Source organism: Pongo abelii, chromosome 11 (assembly GCF_028885655.2).
Source record: "Pongo abelii isolate AG06213 chromosome 11, NHGRI_mPonAbe1-v2.0_pri, whole genome shotgun sequence".
Lineage (NCBI taxonomy): Eukaryota > Metazoa > Chordata > Mammalia > Primates > Hominidae > Pongo > Pongo abelii.
The window spans coordinates 87,809,763-87,815,762 of NC_071996.2; the positions used below are offsets into that span (position 1 = coordinate 87,809,763).

The 6,000-nt window shown below is 31.4% G+C and overlaps 1 long non-coding RNA gene across 1 annotated transcript in view; it reads right to left on the reverse strand.

Annotated features, from left to right (window-relative positions):
• The window catches only part of LOC129058065 (uncharacterized), a 37,388-nt gene extending 32,663 nt beyond the window's left edge, over positions 1–4,725 (reverse strand). Inside the window, exon 1 of the long non-coding RNA XR_008522891.1 lies at positions 4,670–4,725. This is a non-coding gene — a long non-coding RNA (uncharacterized LOC129058065). The remainder of the gene's footprint in view (positions 1–4,669) is intronic.
• Between the last annotated feature and the right edge of the window lie 1,275 nt (positions 4,726–6,000).

A 6,000-nucleotide genomic window follows, 5' to 3' on the forward strand; every position in this document is an offset into this window, starting at 1 on the left:
GATCTAATCTCTTTTTAAGTAGATATTTTCTATGCAGGTGACCACTACCTCATTTTTTAAAATCTCTAACCCAGTAAATGTTTCTGAAACTGGATTCTCTTTTCTAATCCTCTCCTTAATATTTCTTCTTTGATATTTCAGTGTCATAAGCAGCTCAAGTCCTAGTTAGTTATATGCAGGTGGTTTTCCTAGGGAGAAAAGAGTACATTTCCTGCAGACTAGAATTAGTCAGGGGCAACAGGGCACACAAGTGGCTCTGTTTTATAGCATTGATTCAATTTTATTTGTATTAGATTTATATATTTTTGAAACATTTGCTTCCTTTCTCAGAATGCAAAACTCTAGAAAATAAACTTGTCTCCTGCTGATGCTTTGCACTATGTCTCACACAAAATAAGGAGCCAAAAATTTAATGTTCACTCATTCTGTATGTATTCTGTTGTCAACCTGCCTTGTTTCATTTGCTTAGTTTTATAAGAGTTTTTTAATGTTTTTCCTTTCAGAGGATCACAATATAAGAAAGGAACAAAGAGGTTAACTCACAATCATGATAGAGGGTGGTCCATGCCCTTGTGCCATGTGCTCTTCACATTCTAAACTCTATAGAAAACTCTGCTTTCTCCACTCACGCCTGCTAGAATTTAACATCTTGTGTGGTTCAAGGATGTGGGAACTCCATTGTACCATCAAATTTAGACAGCAATATATTTATTAAAGAGATCAAGATATATCACTGTGGTTTGAAAAACTATGTTTTTCTTTTTGCTGGTTTTCATCTTTGAATCCATTCTTTCTTCCGTAACTTGTTCGACATATCTGATACAGTTAGAAAAATTGGGATCTCTTTCACTTCAAAAGAATGTATTAATAATCTCAGGCTACCATAACAAGATGCAACAGACAGGTTGGCTTCATTAAACACAAGGCATTTATTTTCTCACAGTTATAGAAAGTGAAAGTCCAAGATCAAAATGCTTTAGGGTTGGTTTTTCATGAGGTGTTTTCCTAGCTTCTTGCTATGACCTCAGATGGCCTTTCTTCTGTCCTTCCCAGATTAGGACCTACTCTTGTGAAACCATTTAACCTTAATTACTTCTATAAGGGTCCTATCTCCAAGTACACTGGCATTGGTGGTTAGGATTTCAATGTATAAAATTTAGGGGAACACAAGTCAATCCATAACAAAAATATCTATAAAAGTTCCACCAGCGATGGTTGAGTGATCCAGTTTCTCCCCATCCTCATCAGCATTTGGTGCCATCATTATTTTTTTATTTTTGAAAATAGTGTTTTTTATGATGAACAGAGTATTAAAATTTTACTTTTTTAATTATTATTTTTTATTTTGCTTTTAAGTGAAAATATAATTGTACGTATTTATGGGGCACAATGTGATGTTTTGATGAATATATATGTTGTGGAATGGTCAGATATGGGTAATTAGCCGTCACCTCAAATATGTATCATTTCTTTATGGTGAGAACATTAAAAATCCTCTCTTTTAGCTATTTTAAAATGCATGATACATTATTATTAACTATAGTCAGCTTACTGTGAAATAAAATTTATTCCTCCTAACTGTAACTTTTTTTTCCATTGACCAGTCTTCCCTTTCCCTGTCTACCTCTTCTGCCTCTAGCCTCTGGTAACAACCATTCTATTCTAAATTTCTATGAGTTTGACTTTTTTAGTTTCCATGTATAAGTTACGTTATATAGTATTTGTCTCTCTGTTTGGCTGATTTTACTCAGCATGCTGTCCCCTAGGTTTATCCATGCTGTCATAAAAGGCAGAATTGCCTGTTTGTTTTTTTCTTTTTAAGAATGGATCGTATTCTATTGTGTATGTACAGTATATCACATTTTTTATTCCACTCATCTGTTTATAGACACTCAAGTTGTTTTCATATCCTGGCCATTGTAAATAATGCTGCAATGAACAGGGGCATGCAGATACCTTTTCAGCATACCAATTTCAATTCCTTTGGGCATATACCCAATAGTGGGATTGCTGGATTATATGGTAATTCTGTTTTAGGTTTTTGAGGAGCTTCCACAGTATTTTTCAAAATACTGTATAAATATTTTCAAAATATTGTATAATATTTTGTATAATACTGTATAAATATTTCAAAATATTGTATAAATTTACAATACCACCAATGATGTATAAGGATTCCCTTTTCTCCATATTCTTGCCAACACTTGTTGTCTTTTATCTTTTTGATAATAGCCAATCTAACAGGTGTAAAGTGATATCTAATTGTGGTTTTAATTTACATTTCTCTGATGATTATAGGTGTTCAGCTGTTTTTATATATACGTTGTCCAGATATATATAGTTGGAAACTATAAGTCACTGATGAAAGAAATTGAATGCAACAAAAATAAATGTAAAGATATCTCATGTTTATAGATTAGAAAAATAAATGTAAAGAAATCTCATGTTTATAGATTAGAAAAATTGAATTTTTGATGTTTACACTACCCAAAGCAATCTACAAATTCAATGCAATCTTTATCAAAATTCCAATGACATTCTTTAGAGAAATAGAAGTTACAAAAAAACCCTAATAGCTAAAGCAAACTTGAGAAAAGGAAATCTGAAGGCATCACACTATTAGATTACATTACAAAGATTTCAGTTTACATTACAAAGCTATATTTATCATAAAGCATAATATTCCCATAAAAACAGATAAATTGACCAATGGAACAGGACAAAGAGCCCAAAATAAACCCACATGCCTATATAGTAAGTTGATTTTCAACAAAAGTGTGAGGAACACAAGAGGATTAAAGGACAGTCCCTCAATAAATGATGCTGGGAAAACTGAATATCTAATACAAAAATAAAAATAAAAATGGGACTTTGTCTCAGTTCCTACGCAAGAATCACCTTAAAATGGATTAAAAAATTGAATGCAATAGGAGCAAAATTCTACGACATTGGTCTGGAAAGAGTTTTAGGGAAAAAAGTGAAAATAGACAAACGGGATTTTATGAAACTATAATAAAAAGGTTCTACATAGCAAAGAAAACAATTAATTGAGAGACAGCTCATGGATTCAGATGAAATATTTGCAGATCACATAACTGATAAGGAACAAATATCTAAAATATACAAGGAACTCAAACTACTCAATAATGAGAAAAAAAATCTATGAAAAGTGAACAAAAGAACATAAATTTCTACAAAAAAGACACTAAAAAATTTTAGACATTATTATAATTATAGGTATATGGAATGTCATTTAATTTGAAATTGCATTTAGTTTTGATTTGCATTTCTTTAATGGCTGATGATGTGAAACAGGCTTTATGTTCTTACTTGCCTTCTGTATATCCTTTTCAGTAAAATACAGGTTTCTATCTTTTACCCATTTTTACTTGGCTTTTTAAAATTGTGAGTTTTGACAATTCTTTATATAGGAGTTTTTTGTGAGATACATGGTTGGCAAAGATTTTCTCCTAGTCTATAGCTTGTATTTTCATCTTCTTATCAGGGTCTATCACAGAGCATAGGTTTTTAATTGTGATAAGGACCAACTTATCTGTTTTTTTTTATTTGATCATTCTTTTATTGTCAAGTCATTCTTTTACTGTCAAGTTTTAAGTTCCCAAAATTTTCTTCATTCATTTTAATAGACTTATATGAATATAGACATTCTGGAAAATAGTTTGCAATTCCTTTTTCAACTAAAAATAGACATACCATATGACCCAGCAATTCCACTCTTGCATGCTCAGAAAAATGAATATCTATTCCCATGAAAAAATAAAAAGTTAAAAGAAAACGTCCTAATTAGTTGATGTTAAGTTTAAAAAATAAGTGACAATAGACTCCAAAAGACCTACTGTGAACTTTGCCTTTGTAACCTTTGTCATTAGTCAGCCTTAAATATAAAAAACAGGGTTTTCGTCATCATTGTTGTTATGTTAGTGCACACTCTGAACAATAAATGTAGTCTGAATGCCGCAGCTTTCAGCTTGTGGCAAGGTGTCTTCTAACATATTGCTTCACTTTTGCTGCTTTTATCTCATCCCCCAATTACTCTAGCCTATTAAAACAATTAAGCTTTTAATTGATCTTTCTTTTCCAAGTCTACTATATACGAATTTATCATAAATATGCTTATTTTATTTATTAAATAATTCACTCAGTAAAATGAGAAAATTATTATTGAATAACAGTTTTACCTTGATTAAAGAGGCAGCTGAAACTCATATTACCAATCATACTGTGTATTTGATTACTCAAATCCTATACAGCAGTATACAGAAATTGTTCACATCAAAATAAAACCTCATTTTCTAAGAAAAGACAATCATCCCCCAACATTAAGTAAAATTTATATGTAGAGTTACACCCAGGTACAAAGTTGGTCAACAATAAATCACATATACAATGGTGGTCTCATAAAAGTATAATGGAGCTAAAAAAATTTCATCACCTAGGGATGCTGTATCCATCAAAATGTTGTAGTGCAATGCATTACTCACATGTCTGTGGTAATCTTGGCATAAATAAACCTATTGCACTACCAGTCATATAAAAGTATAGCACATAAAACTATGTAGAGTATCTAACACTTGATAATAAAGAATTATGTTACTGGTTTATGTATTTACTATATTCTTTTTTTGTAGAAAGTACTCCTTCTACTTACAAAAAATGTTAACTGTAGAACAGCCTGAGGTAGGTCCTTCAGGAGGTATTCCAGAAGAATGCATTGTGATGACAACAGATGACAGCTCCGTGTGTGTTATTACCCCTGAAATCCTTCAAGTGGGACAAGACATTGAGGTGGAAGACAGTGATATTGGTGATCCTGACTTTGTGTAGGCCTGGGGTAATGTGTATGTTTGTGTCTTAGTTTTCAAGAAAAAAGTTTGAAAAGTTAAAAAAATTATTTTAATAATGTTTATAGAATAATAATATAAAAATTGACATAGTTGTACAACGTGTTTGTGCTTTAAGTGAAATGTTTTTACAAAATAGCCAAAAAGTTAAAGAAATTAAGGTTAATTGATAAGTGAAGAAAATTATTATTATAAATTTAGTACAACCTAAGTGTACAATGTTTATAAAGTCTATAGTAATGTACATTAATGTCCTCAGCCTTCACATTTAGTCACCTCTCACTGGCTCACCCAAACCAACTTCCAATCCTACAAGCTTCATTCATAGGAAGTGCCTTATATAGGTGTACCTTTTTTCAATCTTTTAAAATTGAGAATGGACTGAAATTTTTCAGGATAAAGATTAGAATACAATTATTTAAAAAAATTAGTTTGACATGACTATCACTTATCTAAATTGACATGTTAGGTATTCATTTGTTTATTACAGCCAAGAGTTTGAAAAGGAAATACAAACTTGGGCATCATCAACATATAGTTGGCTCTCCATATCTGCACGTTCTCCATATGCAGATTCTACCAACTGCCTATCAAAAGCATTTGAAGGACAAAATAAAAATACAACAATAAAAATAATACAAATAAAATAAGTACAATAACTATTCACATATCATTTACATTGTATGAGGTGCTATAAGTAATCTAGAGATGATTTGAGGTATGCAGGAAGATTTACCTAGGTTATATGCATAGATTACACCATTTTATATAAGGGACTTCAACATTCACAAATCTTGGTACTCACGGGAGTCCTGGAGCCAATCTGCAGATTCAAAGTGATGACCGTAATGAGTGACTTAAAACTGTGTGATTGGATGATATTGGCAAAGAAGTGAGAGTATATAGAAAAGTGAAGAGATCAAGAACTAAACTTGAGTTCTCCAAAATCAAGCGTTTTCACAAAAGAGAATGAACTAGAAATGGATAAAGAGAAGGAGATATAAATAATATAGAAAACACGCCAAAAATGTTTGTAGTCTGAGAGATCAAGATTAAACTGACAATAACTATGACTATGTATTTAAGAGAAACAAACTCAGCCATTCTATCCATAATTTAACAGATTAAGGTCAATTGT